This window comes from Nycticebus coucang, chromosome 6, assembly GCF_027406575.1.
Source record: "Nycticebus coucang isolate mNycCou1 chromosome 6, mNycCou1.pri, whole genome shotgun sequence".
NCBI classification, from domain to species: domain Eukaryota; kingdom Metazoa; phylum Chordata; class Mammalia; order Primates; family Lorisidae; genus Nycticebus; species Nycticebus coucang.
This window is the reverse complement of record NC_069785.1, coordinates 96,708,897-96,727,421: the sequence shown is the minus strand read 5'-3', so window position 1 is coordinate 96,727,421 and position 18,525 is coordinate 96,708,897. Positions and strand designations below refer to the sequence as shown.

Sequence of the window (18,525 nt, the reverse complement as noted above, 5' to 3'; positions counted from 1 at the left end):
TGACTTGCTCCAGCAAAAGAGTTAGTCCAGGAGGATTGGCACCTTCTTCCCCACCTTGCACCTCCACCATGCCCAGTCACTGATAACTCCATGGGGCTGTGGCCCAGTTCCCTCCAATGATGAAATGCATCAGGAATTTGTGCCTGCCAGAGTCAAAGGGGAGTCAATTCTTCTCTGGCCAGGCCACTGCACTCTTCCACCAGCAGGCAGGTGGAGCTGAAGCCTGACTCCTTCCACTGCTCTTTGGAAACTGGTGAGTGTTCCACCTGAGTCTGTTCCAACTTGGGGGTGAATGTTGCTGCTCATGATTCTTTCCCTCAGAGACTGTTCCTCTGCCCTGGAGGCACTCATCCTCTGGTACCCCTGCAGGGCAAGGTCTGGCTCCCTCCAGTGGTCCACAGAATTGGGGAGGTGTCTGTCCCAAATTTGACCCCAGCAGGAGTGCACCACCATGTTGGAGATGCCACCAGAGATTCCATGGATGGGGGTGCCTCCATAGTTGGGGGTGCCTCCATGGTTGGGGGTGCTACCTCATGTGTCCCCACTATGCATTTCATAGCTCCAGGCCAGTCCCCCTCCCCTTGTGTCTCTCTGCTTCTACTTGAGTCATAGTTTGAGCACAGCTGTCCTGTGGCCATACAATGCCCAGCCCTAGCAAGGAACTGCCAGATACTTTGGGCTCTGCAGGGGGTAAGCTTCCAACTGCCAGGAGAGGGGGGGAAGGGTGGAATAGGAGTTCAGAAAGGCAGGGAAAATATTTTTTCAACTATTATGTTGGACAAGAGAATGCCAAGGCTCACAACAAGATGTCTCTGGAGAAGGAGTCCTGGCCTTCAGCAGCTGTCTCCCCTGTGATGAAATACGAGGTCTTCTGCTCACTGCTTGCTTGTACAGAGCACACAGCAAGCCACTCTCTTGGGGGCAGAAACAGACTTTTGTCCTCTTTGGGATGGTTTTGTACCTGAAATTTGCTTCTTTGGGGTCGCAGCTTGCCTCAGGAGGGATGACATGCACTTAACAATCTTCCTCTCTCATGGGTGGTGCCCGTACCTCAGTGGGTAGGGTGCCGTCCACATACACTGAGGCTGGCAGGTTCCAGCCCGGCCCAGGGCCTGCTAAACAACAATGACAACTGCATCAAAAAAATAGCTGGGCATTGTGGTGAGCACCTGTAGTCCCAGCTACTTGGGAGGCTGAGGCAGGAGAATCACTTGGGTGCAAGAGTTTGAGGTTGCTGTGAGCTGTGATACCATGGCACTCTAACCAGGGCAACAGCTTGAGACTCTGTTTCACAAAAACAAAACAAAACAAAAATCTCTTTCAGCTCAGTTCCTGACCTTCAGCTTTATTAGGTTTATTTTTGCTGTTACGTCTCCCTCTGGATTGGAGCTTCTGTTGAAAGCTGGCTCCAGTTAGTCATTTTACCTCACCTGAGCATTACAATTTTAATACAGTATTTTCCTTTCTTAAAATACATATCCATTTTTGGGATACCTTCTTTATTTTCATTCAGGGAATGCCTGAACTTCCAATTATGGAAACCTGACCATTACATATGACAATATTAAAACAAATGCCTTTACATATCAACAGATTTTGAAAATAAAGGCAGTTGAGCTATACCTTGTTTTTGGTTTTGATATTTGCACCACATGAAAGCAGTTTTGTTATTAAAACTATATTCCCACTGTACACAGCATAGTGGAGAGCAGTGTTGCCGTAGTCATCCGTTACATTTGGATCTGCTCCATAGTCTAGCAGATTAAATGCACATTCCGTTTCCTGGTGTTGTATAGCCTGTAAGTATTAGATCAAGAAATAGATGGTAGCTTTTAAGAATTCAAAGTAAGTATTCCACAGGTTTCACCAAGTCATTATATTTAAAGGAGATAACTTCAATTTTATTCTATGTATTTTATGCATTTAAGTCAGATCCAGCTCATGCTGAACTAGTTGGCTACTATATACCTTCATCAAAGGTGTCCTGTCTTCATTATCACCCATGTCAACTTCACATTTTCTGCTCAGCAGGAACTTTACCACTTCTATATGGCCATTGGCACAGGCCAAATGCAGAGCAGTCCTGTGGAAGGAAGAGGATTTTTGAGGAAATTTTGGTGCACTATCTCAAAACATACACTTATTTAATTGTACATATTACATAGTAAGTTATTCCTCTGCTTTTGAATGCATATTTCATTTTCTTGTAAAGAAAGTACAGTATTGATTAGCACGTATCACCCCCTCCAATTAATAAAAGAGCAGCCTATTTGAATAGAGTGAGTATGGCCTTGGATTCAGTTCAACTTGGGTTTGGATCCTACTTTAAGCTCTATCCCTTATTAGCTATTGCTTAGACCTCAATTTCCTTATCAATAAAATAGGCATAAAAGTAGTAGCTGTCTCACAGGTCACCACTCTGATGCTCCAATGAGAATCTATGCAAAGTATTCCTAACACAGATAACATATTGATAATATTAGATATCGTAATTATTAGCTACTACTATGTAACAAAGACAACATTTAAATCAAGTAAAATGATACAATTATACCTACCTGTGGTATGTTTGAATAATCAGAGATAGCATTGTATATCAATAATTCTGAGATGCTTATTTTCTCACATTTTAACATGTCTGATAGTGGAATGCCATTTGTAATTCACAAATTATTACAACTATAAGCAGTATTTTAAAAAATCTCTTATCAATACTTAATATAATGGAGCATCACACAATCCATTGTGCCTTCCGTTCAGTGGAATACAGTATGTAAAATAGGTCTATGGCAGTCTAGTTGTATCATTCACATTTAAACAAACTTTAGTTCTTAACAGTACTATGAAGAAAGAGGGAGGAAGTAATAAAAAGTTTTAAAACAGGGCAGCGCCTGTGGCTCAGTGAGTAGGGCGCCAGCCCCATATACCGAGGGTGGCAGGTTCAAACCCAGCCCCTGCCAAACTGCAACAAAAAAATAGCTGGGCGTTGTGGTGGGCGCCTGTAGTCCCAGCTGCTCAGGAGGCTGAGGCAAGAGAATCACGTAAGCCCAAGAGCTGGCGGTTGCTGTGAGCCATGTGATGCCACGGCATTCTACAGAGGGCAGTAAAGTGAGACTGTCTCTACAAAAAAAAAAAAAAAAAGTTTTAAAACAAACTAATTCTTACTTTAAGTCAAAAGAAACTCATGATTCAAATGAAGAAGTGTCGCTCATCTATTCAATATATTGATTTACCAAATGTAAACAAATCAAATATTTTGTATCATTAATATTTGACTGTTACATCTTTCAAAGAGGAGTTCAAGATAATCTTTTACAATTTTCTAGCTTCAGACATATTTTAGTTTGACAAGAGGGAGCAAAAGTTTCATTTGAGATTAACTCCTACTATTCCACTTTTTTTTGAGACATTTTCACTATCTTGCCCTCGGTAGAGTGCTATGGCATCACAGCTCACAGCAACCTCAAACTCTTGGGCTTAAGTGATTCTCTTGCCTCAGCCTCCCAAGTAGCTGGCACTACAGGCACCCGCCACAATGGCTGGCTATTTTGCCTTGTTGTTGTTGTTGTTGTTGTTGTTGTAGTTTGGCAGGCCTGGGCCAGGTTTGAACCCGCCAGCTCTGGTGTTTGTGGCTGGTGCCCTAGCCTCTGAGCTAAAGGTGCTGAGCCTAATATTCCACTTTTAAATCTCTGAATTTTCTCTAGCTGGTCAAGGAAACATGAAATTTTTAAGGATGAAAGGATCACTAAAAAAATAAAATATGTCTGCTATATGATAGGTATTCAGGGAAATTCAATGTATAAACAGATTAAAAGAATGGACAAATATAGTTGGCAAGTTCAATATTCTTAAAACACATAAAGAAAAGCAATACTTTTACAATGGCAAAAATAATTTATATTTCCTATTTTTATTTTAATATGGACACAGTGAATGAAAATTAAATGATTAATCTATAAAAACACATCATACTAAATCCATAAAATAAAAAACACATATAAAGTAAAAAGTATATATATTAAAATATACAAGCACAGATAAAAGATTCCCTTTACTTCTGAAGAGGCTAAAAGTTGAAAGAAGGTACCATCCATATTAAAGATAACAGTGGCAGGCACAGCAACTCATGCCTGTAATCCTAGCACTCTGGGAGATTGAGGAAGGTGGATTGCCTGCCCTTAGGAGTTCCATTTTTAAAAGACTAAAATGGAACTGGTCTTGTGCAGACCAGCCTGGACAAGAGTGAAACCCTGTCCCTAAAAATATCCAGGTATTGTGGCAGGCTCCTATAGTACCAGCTACTTGAGAGGCTGAGGCAAGAGGATGGCTTGAGCCCAAAATTTTGAGGGTACTGTGAGCTATGACACTACAGCACTCTACCAAGACTGACAAACTGAGATTCTGTCTCAAAAAAAAAAAAAAAAGGAATAGAAATATTTAAAGAAAGTAAAAATTTATTTTAATTTTTACAGAATTCACATTCCTCCTCTTCCCAAGTATGATTTCATTTGTAATAAACCTTTCGTTCAAGTTTTTATATACATCCATTGGAAAAATCACAGATAAGAAATAGAAAAAAATTTCATGTATAATATGAATGCCTGGAAATAATAAATTTCATCACATTTTGTGCATTTTTTTTTTTTGCTAACACAAGACCATAGTCTTTTTGTGTGTATGCATAATAATATAGATTTTTATTCTCACTTGAAATGCCAAATTACTTCTTTGCATATTAATAAACTTCTGTAAGTAATACCACCTTTAACAGTAACATACAATTCTCTCCTATGGATGTACTGAATTTTACTTCTCAAATCCATTGTATGGGTATCTCTTTTTTTTTTTTTTTTGGAGATAGAGTTTCACTTGGTCACCCTTGGTAGAGGCCATGGTGTCTTAGCTCACAGGAACCTCAAACTCTTGGGTCAAGCGATTCCCTTGCCTCAGCCTCCCAAGTAGCAGGAACTACAGGCACCCACCATAATGCCTGGGTATATTTTAGAGATGGAGTCTCATTCTTGCTCAGGCTAGTCTCTAACCTGTGAGCTCAGCCAATCCACCCACCTCAGCCTCCCAAGTGCTGGGATTACTGGTGTGAGCCACCGTGCCTGGTGAGTATTTCTTTATAAGTTGCTGTTTTAAGCAATGCTGAGAAAAATAAATTGCATATATCTCCAATTATTTTCTAAAGACACTTTAGTGTCATGGAATTGATGGGTAAAATGCATACACATTTTTAAAATATGGTACGACCAAGCTTTTTATGTTTAAAGTCATAAATTTTTAGCAGCTCTATAAGGACCATTACTGTGAATCCTCACAAGTTTTGTGGATAAAAAACAGTATTTCATTCCTCTTTTTATTTAAATTCTCTTACTGAGAACACTAAATACTTTTTCCTATGGGCATAGGTCACTTGTGGATGTTAAAAAAGGTGCTTTGCATAATTTAAAATTAGAATTTAGTATTTGTTTTTATTTGAAGGAATTCTCTGTAGAATGAAGACACATTTTTCATTTATACATACATTTATAAATATTTTGCAATTATGGTCTCTTTTATTTTGTTAATTTTTTTCTAATAAATAGTGGGTTTTAATTTTTTAATTTTAATTTATTTATTTTCATAGTTGGGGATTATTTGAGGGTACAAAGAACCAGGTTACATTGATTGTCTTTGTTAGTGAAGCCCCTTTTATAATTGTGTCCTGCCTCCAAAAGGCGTGTCACACACTGTGACCCCCATTCACCTACCTCCTTCCCTCTCTCTGCTCTCCCCTTTCCCCACACTCTACTGTGTACTAGGTCATTAATTGTCCTCATATCAGAACTGAGTACATAGGATTCTTGCTTCCCCATTCTTGTGATGCTTTACTAGGAACAATGTGTTCTACTTCCATCCAGGTTAATACAAAAGATGTAAAGTCTTCAACTTTTTCGACAGCTGAATAGTATTCCATAGTATACACCTACCACAGCTTGTTAATCCATTCCTAGGTTGGTAGCATCTAGGCTGTTTCCACATTTTGGCAGTTATAAATTGAGCTGTGATAAACAGTCTAGTGCAAGTGTCCTATGGTAAAAGGATTTTTTTTTCTTCTGGGTAGATGCCTAGTAATGGGATTGCAGAATCAAATGAGAGGTCTAGTTTGAGTTCTTTGAGGGTTCCTTCCAAAAATATTATATAAGTTTTAGAGAAATGCAAATCGAAACCACTCTGAGATATCATCTAACCCCAGTGAGAATGACCCACATCACAAAATCTCAAAACTGCAGATGTTGGCATGGATATGGAGAGAAGGGAACACTTTTACAGTAGGCTTTAATTTTAATTTTGCTAGATCAACCAGGAGAATGCTTGCTTGTGAGGTCATTCTAAGGAAGGTCTTTGTCACCATAAAAATGTGTCTGTATAAATAGGCATTTGTGTGTATTTCTAATACGTTTCTCATTTTGTATACTTAAAAATTTTAATCTATATTCATTTAGGACCTTGTTTTGTGACATAAAAATCTAGGTAGTTTTCTACAAAGTATAATAGTTTATCTTTTCCAACTAATACAAAGTGTTGCCATTATTCAAAATTCTTACATATATTTGAATGTCTGGATTTTCTATTCTGTTCCATTCATACATCTTTTTTCAGCTATTAATAAATGATGAATTTGTAAAAATTAATACCACATGTTGATATTTAGAAGGGAAAATCTTTTTTCACTCCATTACAAATATTTTCTTAATTTAATATTATCACAGTAGTAAGAGACAGTATATACAACTTTAAAATTGGAAAATTGTTAATGTTTATTTGGTTTATGTAAAATCAATAAACATAGGAAGACTTCACATTTTGAGAAAAATGGTTATCCCCATTCTGGCTCTGGGGCTTTCATGCCAGAGACAGAGCCTCTGCCCCTCTGGCTCCAGAGCTCCTTCTGGGCACAGGACATCACCACTGAGATTCTAGTACTGCATCTGGGCCCATGACACACCCATGAGTCTCCACCACTGCTGTTCAGCTGGTGCAGCTTTCAAGGTATAGCCCCTCACAGGGAACCCTAGACTTGAGCCACCAATACACCAGGACCCAGCTTGAGCAAATACCCACACTCTGGGAACTCATGACCTCTGCCTAAATATCAATAGCCCTTCCTAGGTGAGACTGCCAACTCTGTGGGGAGAGCCAGGGAGAGCAATCCCCACAGTGCCATCCTCCATGGAGAGTATCTCACAAAACTAAGAACCACAGACAAGATGGATTCACAGCCAAACTATACCCAACCTACCAAGAGGAGCTGTCACCCATACTGCAGAAATTATTCCATAACATCAAGAAGGAGGGACTTGTCACTAACTCATTCTATGAAGCCTATATCATCTTGATGTCAAAGCCAGGAAAGAGACACTCTTGGACCTCTGGAAGAGCTGTGCCAGGATCCACAATCAGCACCCTTCCGGACCCCAGTAAGAGCTGTGCTGGCACCCTCCCAGACCCTGGTAAGAGCTGCACAGGGACTTGCTATCTCACCCACCAGGCCTCCTCACGGCCTGACCAGGAAGTCCAGGAGCCGCACAACCCCACATCTTCCCTTTTGTACCTTCCCTGCCTCCACACCTCCCACTCATCTGGCCAGGGACTCTGGTAGCCATGTGCCCTCCAGAGCCCTTCCTGCCTCTGCATGGAGCCCTTCTCCTGGCCAGAGACTGCTGGAGCCTTGGGCCCTCTGTGCCAAAGTCACTGGGTGCCAGAAACTCCCAGAACCGTGTGCGTCACCTCCTGCCCTGTTGCTGGATCTAGCCGTGTCACACTCTGGAGCTGCTCCAATAACAAGAACTCCCTGGCTTGGGCAGCCCCAGAAGAGCTACACAGGGTCACTCCCTACAAAGATCCAGCAACAATAGAGTGATCCCCACGTCTAATCTCGGAGAGATATCACTCCAACTCTGAGGACGGCCAGAGGCAACAGTGAAAAACAATCATGAGATGAAATCAAAGGAAATACTCTGGCAATATGAATAATCAGAGTAGATCAACTCCCCCAAGGATCAATGGGGCAGATACAGCACAAGATCCCATGCACAAACAAATAGCTGGGATGTCAGAAATCAAATTCAGAATCTGGATAGCAAATAAGATCAAATTAGAATTCCAAGCAGTAACCAAAAAGATGTCTCAAGGATTGAATGAATTCAAAGACCAAATAACCAAAGATTTTGACACATTGAGACAAGAAGTTGCAGCCCTCAGAGATCTGAGAAACACAGTAGAATTCCTCAGTAACAGAATGGAGCAAGCAGAAGAAAGGATTCCTGACATTGAAGACAAATCTTTTGAATGCTCCCAAACTCTCAGAGAGTTAGAGAAATGGAGGGCAAAAACAGATCACTCTCTCAGAGAGCTCTGGGATAATTAAAAAAAAAAAAATATTCATCTTAGAGGGATCCCCGAAAGTGATGAAGTGGCTTCACATGGCACAGAGTCTCTTCTCCATGAGATTATTTAGGAGAACTTTCCAGACATGTCAAGAGATTCTGAAATTCAGATAGCAGACAGTTTCAGAACTCCAGCACAACTCAACCCAAATAAGACGTCTCCCAGACACATCATAATCAATTTCACTAAAGTTAATATGAAGGAGAAAATTTTGAAAGCAGCCAGATGAAAGAAAACCATCACCTACAAGGGGAAGAATATTAGAATAACTGTAGATCTCTCTGCTGCAACCTTTCAAGCTAGAAGAGGATGGCCATCGACTTTTAATCTTCTAAAACAAAATAACTTTCGACCCGGGATCCTGCACCCAGCTAAAATGAGTTTCATTTATGATGGAGAAATTAAATACTTTAACGACATGCACATGTTGAAGAAATTTGGCACAACTAAACAAGCTCTCGAAGATATTCTCAGACCTATCCTCCATAAAGACGAGCGTAATCCTCCACCACAAAAGTAAACCCACCCAGAAAATTTTGATCAAATTCCAACTTCCACAGTTGCAAAAGGATTAAAAATGTCCACTGGATTCTCAAAAGGCTTATCAATATTCTCAAGTAATGTGAATGGTTTAAATTGTCCTCTAAAGAGGCACGGGTTGGCTGACTGGATACAAAAACTCAAGCCAGATATCTGCTGCATACAAGAATCTCATCTTACATTAAAAGACAAATATAGACTCAAGGTGAAGGGGTGGTCATCTATACTCCAGGCAAATGGAAAGCAGAAAAAAGCAGGTGTTGCAATCCTATTTGCAGATGCAATAGGCTTTAAACCAACTAAAATAAGGAAGGATAAGGATGGACACTTCATATTTGTTAAAGGTAATACTCAATATGATGAGATTTCAATTATTAATATTTATGCACCCAACCAGAACGCACCTCAATTTCTAAGAGAAATTCTAACAGACATGAGCAACTTGATTTCCTCCAGTTCCATAGTGGTTGGAGATTTTAACACCCCTTTAGCAGTGCTGGATAGATCCTCCAAAAAGGAGCTAAGCAAAGAAATTTTAGATTTAAACTTAACCATTCAACATCTGGACTTAAAAGACATCTACAGAACTTTTCATCCCAACAAAACTGAATACGCATTCTTCTCATCAGCCCACAGAAAATACTTCAAAATCGAACACATCCTGGGCCATAGCAAATTAAAAAAAAACAGGAATTATCCCTTGCATCTTCTTGGACCACCATGGAATAAAAGTTGAACTCAATAACAACAGGAATCTGCATACCCATACAAGAACATGGAAGCTAAATTATCTTATGCTGAAGGATAGATGTATTATAGACAAGATTAAGAAGGAAATCACCAAATTTTTGGAACAAAACAACAATCAAGACACGAATTATCAGAACCCCTTGGATACTGCAAAGGCAGTCCTAAGAGGGAAATTTATAGCACTGCAAGCATTCCTCAAGAAAAGAGAAAGAGAGGAAGTTAATAACTTAATGGGACATCTCAAGGAACTGAAGAAGGAAGAACATTCCAACCCCAAACCCAGCAGAAGAAAAGAAATAACCGAAATCAGAGCACAATTAAATGCAATTGAAAAGAAAAGAATTATACAACAGATCAATAAATCCAAAAGTTGGTTTTTTGAAAAGGTCAATAAAATAGATAAACCTTTGGCCAACCTAAGGTATATAAGAAAAAAGGAGTAAAATCTCTAATTTCATCAATCAGAAATGGTAATGATGAAATAACAACAGACCCTTCAGAAATTCAAAAAATTCTTAACAAATATTACAAGAAACTTTACTCTCAGAAATATGAAAATCTGAAAGAAATCGACCAATACTTGGAAGTACCCACCTACCAAGACTTAGCCAGAACGAAGTGGAAATGTTGAACAGGCCTATATCAAGTTCTGAAGTAGCATCAACTACATCAAATGTAGGAAAAGGCTCCTTTAAATGTTGGTCTAGGGAAATAATTTATGACCAACACCCCAAAGACAGTAATGACAACAACAAAAACGAATAAAGAAGACTTCATTAAATTAAAGCTGTTTTTTGTATGGCATATAAAAACCTGCACCCACAAGAATGAATGCCACTCAGGAAGACACTGCCACACATAGACATGAACACAGCTGGGACAGACTGATATACCAAAGTTATGAAATTTTGATGAGTTGTTGGGATGGTGCTGCCAATGTAAGTGCATGGCGGCAAGTTTGTGAACTTAATTGTCAGACTCTTGTATGAGGACATCTCTGATGGTAATTCCAGAAGAAGAGCTCCACAATTCTTTTGAAGTGTGGTGGTGTCGCTGCATAGCTTCTCAAGATGAGTACTTTGAAGGTGAACAGAGTGATATTCAGCAATGAGGTATGTAGCACTTTTTCTAGGGCAAGCCCGTGAAATTAGTTGTCAGATCTTATATACAAAGGGTGCCCAAAAATGTTTATGCATTTTAAGAAAGGAAAAAACTGTATTAAAATTGCAATACCCAATATGTACTGATAACAAAAGATGAATAAAAATCACATTTGAGGCCTTCTTGTAATTGCAGAAGTCTAATGTGACTTGAGTATTACAATTTAATACAGATTTTTCCTTTCTTAAAATGTGTACACATTTTTTGCATCCTCTGTATAATGATGGCATCTACTCAGCCTTATATAGAAGGGAAATAATGTCTTTTTCAGCATCTTAAATGGAACTCAAGACTATTATCCTGGGTGAAGTATCTCAGGAAGGGAAAAACAAACACCAACTCATCTTGCAGGAGGGAGTTAAACAGGGGGTACATATGGTCATAAAGTGGTGTAATGGACACTACAATCACAGAATGTGGTGGGGGTGATAGACAAACCTCTACCTACAGGTACAGGGTACACATTCTGGCCACAGGTACAGTGAAAGTTTTGTCTTCAGCATTATACAATTCATCCACATACCAGAAAACACTTGTATCCCTAGAGCTATTGAAATTAAAAAAAAAAAGCTGTATATATTCAATTTTGTTACTTAAACCACTTGAAAATTGTCACCAAAGTGCTCTGTAAGAGGAATTGTACATGGATGGAAAGCCAGCTAGAGATGTGCATGGCTGCTCCCAGGTGGCCTGGCGGCTCCTCACCAACGTTTTCACTGCCAGGAGCTGGGGGCCTGTGGAAGGAAGAAAGCCGGGAGCCCTCAGTGACAGGAGGGTTGGGGGTCCCCTGGCCTGCCCAGGAGGTGGCTCCCCTGCCACAGCTCCCAGCCCGCCCCACCTCTGGGCACTGTCCCATCACCTTCTCTTGTCTCTCTCGTTCACGTCGCTTTTCCCAAGGAAAAGGAGCTGCTGGACTTTGTCCACTTGACCCCGGCTGGCAGCTTTGTGGATCTTGCCCAGATCTTGGGCTCGGATGTGGTACCTGGGCTGCGTGAAGGTCTCATCAATGCTGCCAGTGTCACAGGCGATGCTGCTCCTGATCTTCCGCAGGCTGGTGACAAAGCCTGGGGCCGGCTGCCGCTGCCGCTGCTTACTCCAGGGGCTGAAGATCTTCTTCATGGAGGGGGCTATATGCTCACACACACCTCGACTCCCCGCTGGGCTTCACCTCCCCTCCAACCCCCAGAGCCCAGCCAGCTCGCTTTGTCCGCAATCGCAATCGCCAGCATCTACACTCCGCGCCCTCCAAGGTCCCAGACGGTACAGGCCGAGCAAACCGGTTGGGTTCCAGTGCACGCGCCCCAGACAGCGTCTCCGCCTGTGCGCATAATGGCCCCTGCTCTTCCAGCCAGTCCAGGCGCTGCGCTTGCAGGTGGGCGCAGTCGGGCTCTCCCCGGGGCCAGCGCTTCTCCCGCCGGCTCCTCTTTGGCTGCTGGCCGCTGGCAGACAGAGGCCTCACATTTGTCTCCCACGCACCCCTCTCCAGACTGTGTGCACTGACTGGATTTAAACAGGGCCAGGGCTGGGGACCAACCAAGCTTCCCTACCCCGACCTGCCCACTAAGAGTAATGCGCCATCGCCTGCCCCGAGTCTGAACCTTTTCCTGGCTGATGCTGACATGCATTTCACCACCTGCTTCAAAGGCACTGCCATGCCGCCCCCTTCCCTCTTTCAGGGCAGTCCTGGAGCTGCCCCACACGCACTCCCGCCACCAATGCACTTGGGCGGCTGTCTTGTTCCCAGGAGCCCAGCTCAGAGGCCGGGTGATCCCTGGACGGCTGGAGCCAGTGCTGGGTATGTCCAGCGGCGGAAGTCTTGGGCACGCAGTGCCATGGGCAGCCCTGCCCCTCAAGCCCCTGACCTGCAGTTCCTGGTCACTTTCACCTGAGACCCAACTACGGCAGGCGCTGGTGAGCTTCTTTTTCTTGCTCTGTGTGGGGAGCGCGACTTCCTATGCTGTGAGCCTCAGGTAGTCCGCCAGCACATGTAGGATACTAGCTGCGACACCCCCTGGCCCCCAACACCTTCTGCGACAGGGGCGTAGGCGCCTGGACCACCTCTCAGTGTATCCTCCATGCATGGCCTTGGAGGTGACGCCGTTTTGTCACCTCCTGTGCACCAGGGTCCTGGCCCCGCTGCTTCTGAGCCCTCAGTAGCTCTGAGCCAGGCGCTGGGCATCCCTGGTCTGCTCCCCTGGCAGTCCCTGTGTCCTCTGTGCACCGCGTGGTGCCTGCACCGCCCCCAGTACCTTCCCTCTTACACTAGCTCTGACCCCTCAGAACTGGTGGAGGTGCTGCCCCAGCCGCCAGCCCAGACCATCTGCTCCCCCGAGAGCCGCCTCTGCCGACCTCTGGGTCAGCCGCGGGCTGGGGCGGGGAGAGGGGAGATGATCGCGACTGCAGGAGTCTGCGGGAGGCGGTGTCCTGCCTCAAGGTCAGCCGGCATCAAGGAGCAGTCCTGACTCCGATCCTCTGCACGTGGAGAAGGGTGTGTGTCCTAGGGGCTGGGGGCCCCTAGGGGATGTGGAGACCAGGCGGTTCCTGGACCAGGCCAGGGCGGCCCAGGCAGCTCCCAGCTGCGGAGGACGCCGCCCTACGCTCTGGTCTTCCCACGCTATGGGCCCTGGAGCCTCCCACGGCCTCCGCTGAGGCTGGCGGTGGGCGCATAGGCTGGGGTAGCCCACTCAGCCCCTGTCCAGAGCCCGAGTGCAGCTACAGTGGGCACGGGGAGGCCTGTGAGGGCCGCTGTCCCCGAGTGCCTGAACACCACTTCACAACCTCCACAGGCGTGAGCCTGTTTCCGCGAGCTCAGGTTGCCCAGGGCCGAGAGATGCCCAGTGAATGCAGGTGCCAGCTGGGATTGTACTGACAGCAGTCCTGGGAGGCCAGGAGGTGAGGCAGGTTCTTGGAGCCACACCCCCCAGGGAAGTCCAACGGAAAGACCCGGGAGGCCACTGAGACTGGGAGAGCTGCCCCCGAAGGAGGTGAGAGGACACCCGGCCTCGCTCCCTGTGAGCCTGGGTCCCTGAGGAGAGGGAGTTAAGGAATGAGCTGGGTCATCAGGTTCAAGCCCCATGGTCCTCCTGGGCCCATGGCCCTGTTTGCCTAAGTGGGCTCTGAAACCTCCATGGGGGTCCTGTCTCCTGAGATCCTGTTCTGGGTATGTGAACAACTGAATTTTGAAATAGTTTCAAGTGTAGTCTTGTGTTTTGCATGTTTATCAATCTGCAATTAGTTTGATCTTAACTTTTACTTTCCAAGCTAGGTGACTTTTTTCTTTCTTGTTTAATTGTTCTGGTTAGGACTTCCATAACTATCTTGAGTAGAATTTGGAAGCGTGGACTACATCACCGTACTCCTGATTTTAGATTTAATACTTTCAGTATTTCAAGACTGACTGACATTAGTGCTGGGCTTTTCATTTATGGCCATTGCTGTGTCAAGGTAAATTCCTCCTGTACCTAGTCTGTTGAACATTTTTATCATGAAAAGAATTGCATTTCTTCCGTTGCTTTTCCCACATCTATTGAGGTGAATCCTCATTTTTTTCCCATCTGTTAATATGTGATATCAAATCTAATGATTTGTATTTTTTGAACCATCTTTGGCTCCTAGGGATGAATGTTGCATGGTTATGGCAACATTTATTGGGTTGCTAACTTTGGTTTATTGATGTTTTGTTAAGATTTCTTTTTTTTTTAATTTTATTCAAATTAATATGAGGGTACAATATTTAGGTTACATTGTTGTCACTTCCAGGATAAAGTTCCATTTGTAGAAGAGCCCATCACCCAGGTGGTGTGTTATGTACCCTCACAATGTGCACATTAGGTGAGATCCCACCAGATGCCCTCCCTCCTTCCGCCATACATCTTCCCCCCTCCAACTTCCCTCTACCCCTGAACTGGACTATAATAGTGTTTTATTGTTCTTAGGAACATGCAATTGTTTATATATTTATTTCATATTAGTATGGAATACATTGTATATTTATTTTTCTATTCTTGCGATACTGTACTAAGAAGAATGTATTTCAACTCCATCCAGGTAAATGTAAAAGATGTAAAGTCTCCATCTTTTCTCATGGCTCAATAACATTCCATGGTGTACATATACCACAGTTTGTTGATCATTCATGGGTTGATGGGCACTTAGGTTGCTTCCACGACTTGGCAATTATGAATTGAGCTGCAATAAACATGCTAGTGTAAATGTCTTTGTGGTAAAATGATTTTTGTTCTTCTGGGTAGATACCTAGTATTGGGATTGTAGGGTCAAATAGAAGGTCTACTTTTAGATCTTTGAGGATTCTCCATACTTCTCTCCAAAGGGGCTGTATTAGTTTGCAGTCCCATGAGCAGTATTCCCTTCTTTCCACATCTACACCAGCATCTGGTGTTTTGTGACTTTGTGACATGGGCTAATCTCGCTGGGGTTAGGTGATATAATAGAGTGGTTTTGATTAGCATTTCTCTGATGATTAAAGACAATGAGCATTTTTTCATGTGTTTGTTGGTTATTTGTCTGTTATGCTCAGAGAGGTTTCTATTCACATCTCTTGCCTGCTTATAGAGCTGGTTGTTTGCACTTTTCTTATTGTTCATTTTGAGTTCTCTGTAGATTCTAGTTATCAGGCCTTAGTCAGATTTGTAGCATGCAAAAATCTTCTCCCATTCTGAGGGCTATCTGTTTGCTCTGTGGTACTCTTAGCTGTGCAAAAGCTCTTTAGCTTGATCAAGTCCCAGTTATTTATTTTTGGTGTTTCTGCAATTGCTGGGTGTGGGTGGGTGGGTGCGTAGGTGGTCTTCTTCATAAAGTTTTTCCCCAGGCCAATATCTTCAAGTGTTTTCCCCATACTCTCTTCTAGAATTTTTATTTGTGTATTAAATTTAAATCTTTTATCCATTCCCGCTGGGCTGTTCCGGCTCAGGTGCTCTGAAGTAACTGAGGAGGCCGTGTGGTGGGCCTGGGCTGCTGAAGAGGCTGGCAGGTGGTGCCAGTAGTGTGGGGAGACCAGCAGTGTGGAGTGGGTGCACCCGGTGAAAGGATTCCACTCCAAGCGTGTGGGCAGCACACATGAAGAAAGACCTGCGGATCCTGCTGGTGCCAGAACCTAGAGTTGGGAAGACATCACTGATTATGTCTCTGGTCAGTGAAGAATTCCCAGAAGAGGTTCCTCCTCGAGCTGAAGAAATCACCATTCCAGCTGATGTCACCCCTGAGAGAGTTCCAACACATATTGTAGATTACTCAGAAGCAGAACAAAGTCATGAACAACTTCATCAAGAAATATCACAGGCTAATGTCATTTGCATAGTGTATGCTGTCAACAATAAGCATTCTATTGATAAGGTGTCGAGTTGATGAATTCCTCTCATAAATGAGAGAATAGACAAAGATAGCAGCAGGCTGCCTTTAATGTTAGTTGGGAAAAAATCTGATCTGGTGGAATATAGTAGTACGGAGACCATCCTTCCTATTATGATCCAGTATACAGAAATAGAAAGCTGTGTGGAGTGTTCAGCAAAAAACCTGAAGAACATATCAGAGCTCTTTTATCATGCACAGAAAGCTGTTCTTCTTCCTATGGACCCCTGTATTTCCCAGAGGAGAAGGAGACGAAACCAGCTTGTATAAAAGCCCTTATTCGTATATTTAAAATATCTGACCAAGATAGTGATGGTACCCTCAATGATGCTGAGTTCAACCTCAACTTCTTTCAGAGAATTTGTTTCAACACTTCATTAGCTCCTCAAGCTTTGGAAGATGTCAAGAATGTAGTAAGGAAGCATATAAGTGATGGTGTGGCTGACAGTGGATTGACACTGAATGGTTTTCTCTTTTTACACACACTTTTTATCCAGAGAAGGAGACACAGAACTACTTGGACTGTGCTTCGATAATTCAGTTAGGATGATAATCTGAATTTAATGCCTGAATGTTTATAGCCCCTGGTAAAATACATCCTGATTGCCCTACTGAATTAAATCATCATGCATATTTGTTTCTCCAGAGCACCTTTGACAAGCATGATTTGGATAGAAACTATGCTTTGTCACCTGATGAGCTTAAAAATTTATTCAAAGTTTTCCCTTATATACCTTGGGGGCCAGATGTGAATAACACAGTTTGTACCAAGGAAAGAAGCTGGATAACATACCAGGGATTCCTTTCCCAGTGGATCCTCACGACCTATTTAGATGTACAGCCATGCCTGTAGTATTTGGGCTACCTAGGCTATTCAATATTGACTGAACAAGAGTCTCAAGATTTATCCATTACAGTAACAAGAGATAAAAAGGTCGACCTAAAGAAAAAAACAGACTCAAAGAAGTGTGTTAATCTTTTCCATATTTACACTAGTGAAGTTAATTATAATATGCCTGGGGGAATGTCTTATTTGGATTGAGTTGTGCTGGGATTCTGAAACTGTCTGCTATCCAAGTTTCAGAATGTCTTGGCATGTCTGGAAAATTCTCTTTCATCATTTCATGGAGAAGGATCTCTGTGCCTTGCAAGGCCACTTCATCACTTTCAGGGATTCCAATGAGGTGGATATTACCCTTCTTTGAATTATCCCAAAGCTCTCTGAGGGAATGATCTGTTTTGCTCTCCATTTCTCTTCCTTTTTACAAGGGTACATGTGAAACTTAGTGAATGCAGAATATGATTGTCTTAACATAATTACTAAGAAAATGCCAGAAATGCTATGTTAACCAGTGTGATGAAAATGTGCCAAACTGTTTATAAAACCAGTGCATGGTGCCCCATGATTGCATTAATGTACACAGCTATGATCTAATGCTAATAAAAAAAAAAGAAGGGTGTTCAGATGTAACTTAATTGGAATGAAAAACTGTGGGAAAAGTGGAGTTCTTCAGGCTCTTCTTGGAAGAAACTTAATGAGGCAGAAGAAAATTCATGATGATCATAAATCCTACTATGCAATTAACACTGTTTATGTATATGGACAAGAGAAATACTTGTTGTTGCATGATATCTCATAATTGGAATTTCTAACTGAGGCTGAGATCATTTGTGATGTTGTGTGCCTGGTATATGATGTCAGTAATCCCAAATCCTTTGAATACTGTGCCAGGCTTTTTAAGCAACACTTTATGGACAGCAGAATACCCTGCTTAATCGTAGCTGCAAAGTCAGACCTACATGAAGTTAAGCAAGAATATAGTATTTCACCTACTGATTTCTGCAGGAAACACAAAATGCCTCCACCACAAGCCTTCACTTGCAATACTGCTGATGCATCCAGTAAGGATATCTTTGTTAAATTGACAACAATAGCCATGTACCCGCACCTGACATAAGCTGACCTCAAGAGCTCTACATTTTGGCTTTGAGTAAGTTTTGGTGCTACTGTTTTTACAGTTTGGAGCTTTGCTATGTACAGAGCAGTTTTGAAACAACAATAATTAAAACAAAATACCATCCCTACGAAAAAACCCCACTTTTATGTACATTCTGAATGCTTTATTTCTACTAGAAATATTGAGATATTTATACATGCAGAGTTACATTATTAATATTTGTAATTCATGTGTAAGAGTATTTTAATATTAGATATAACTGCAGTATTGGCTAGCATATGGAAAGAAACAGCTAACAGTCAAACTAAAATGG

The 18,525-nt window shown here is 42.4% G+C and overlaps 1 pseudogene; it reads left to right on the top strand.

The window, feature by feature from the left end:
• Positions 1–15,960: 15,960 nt before the first annotated feature.
• LOC128588215 (mitochondrial Rho GTPase 1-like) lies at positions 15,961–18,317 on the top strand (annotated as a pseudogene).
• Positions 18,318–18,525: the final 208 nt, after the last annotated feature.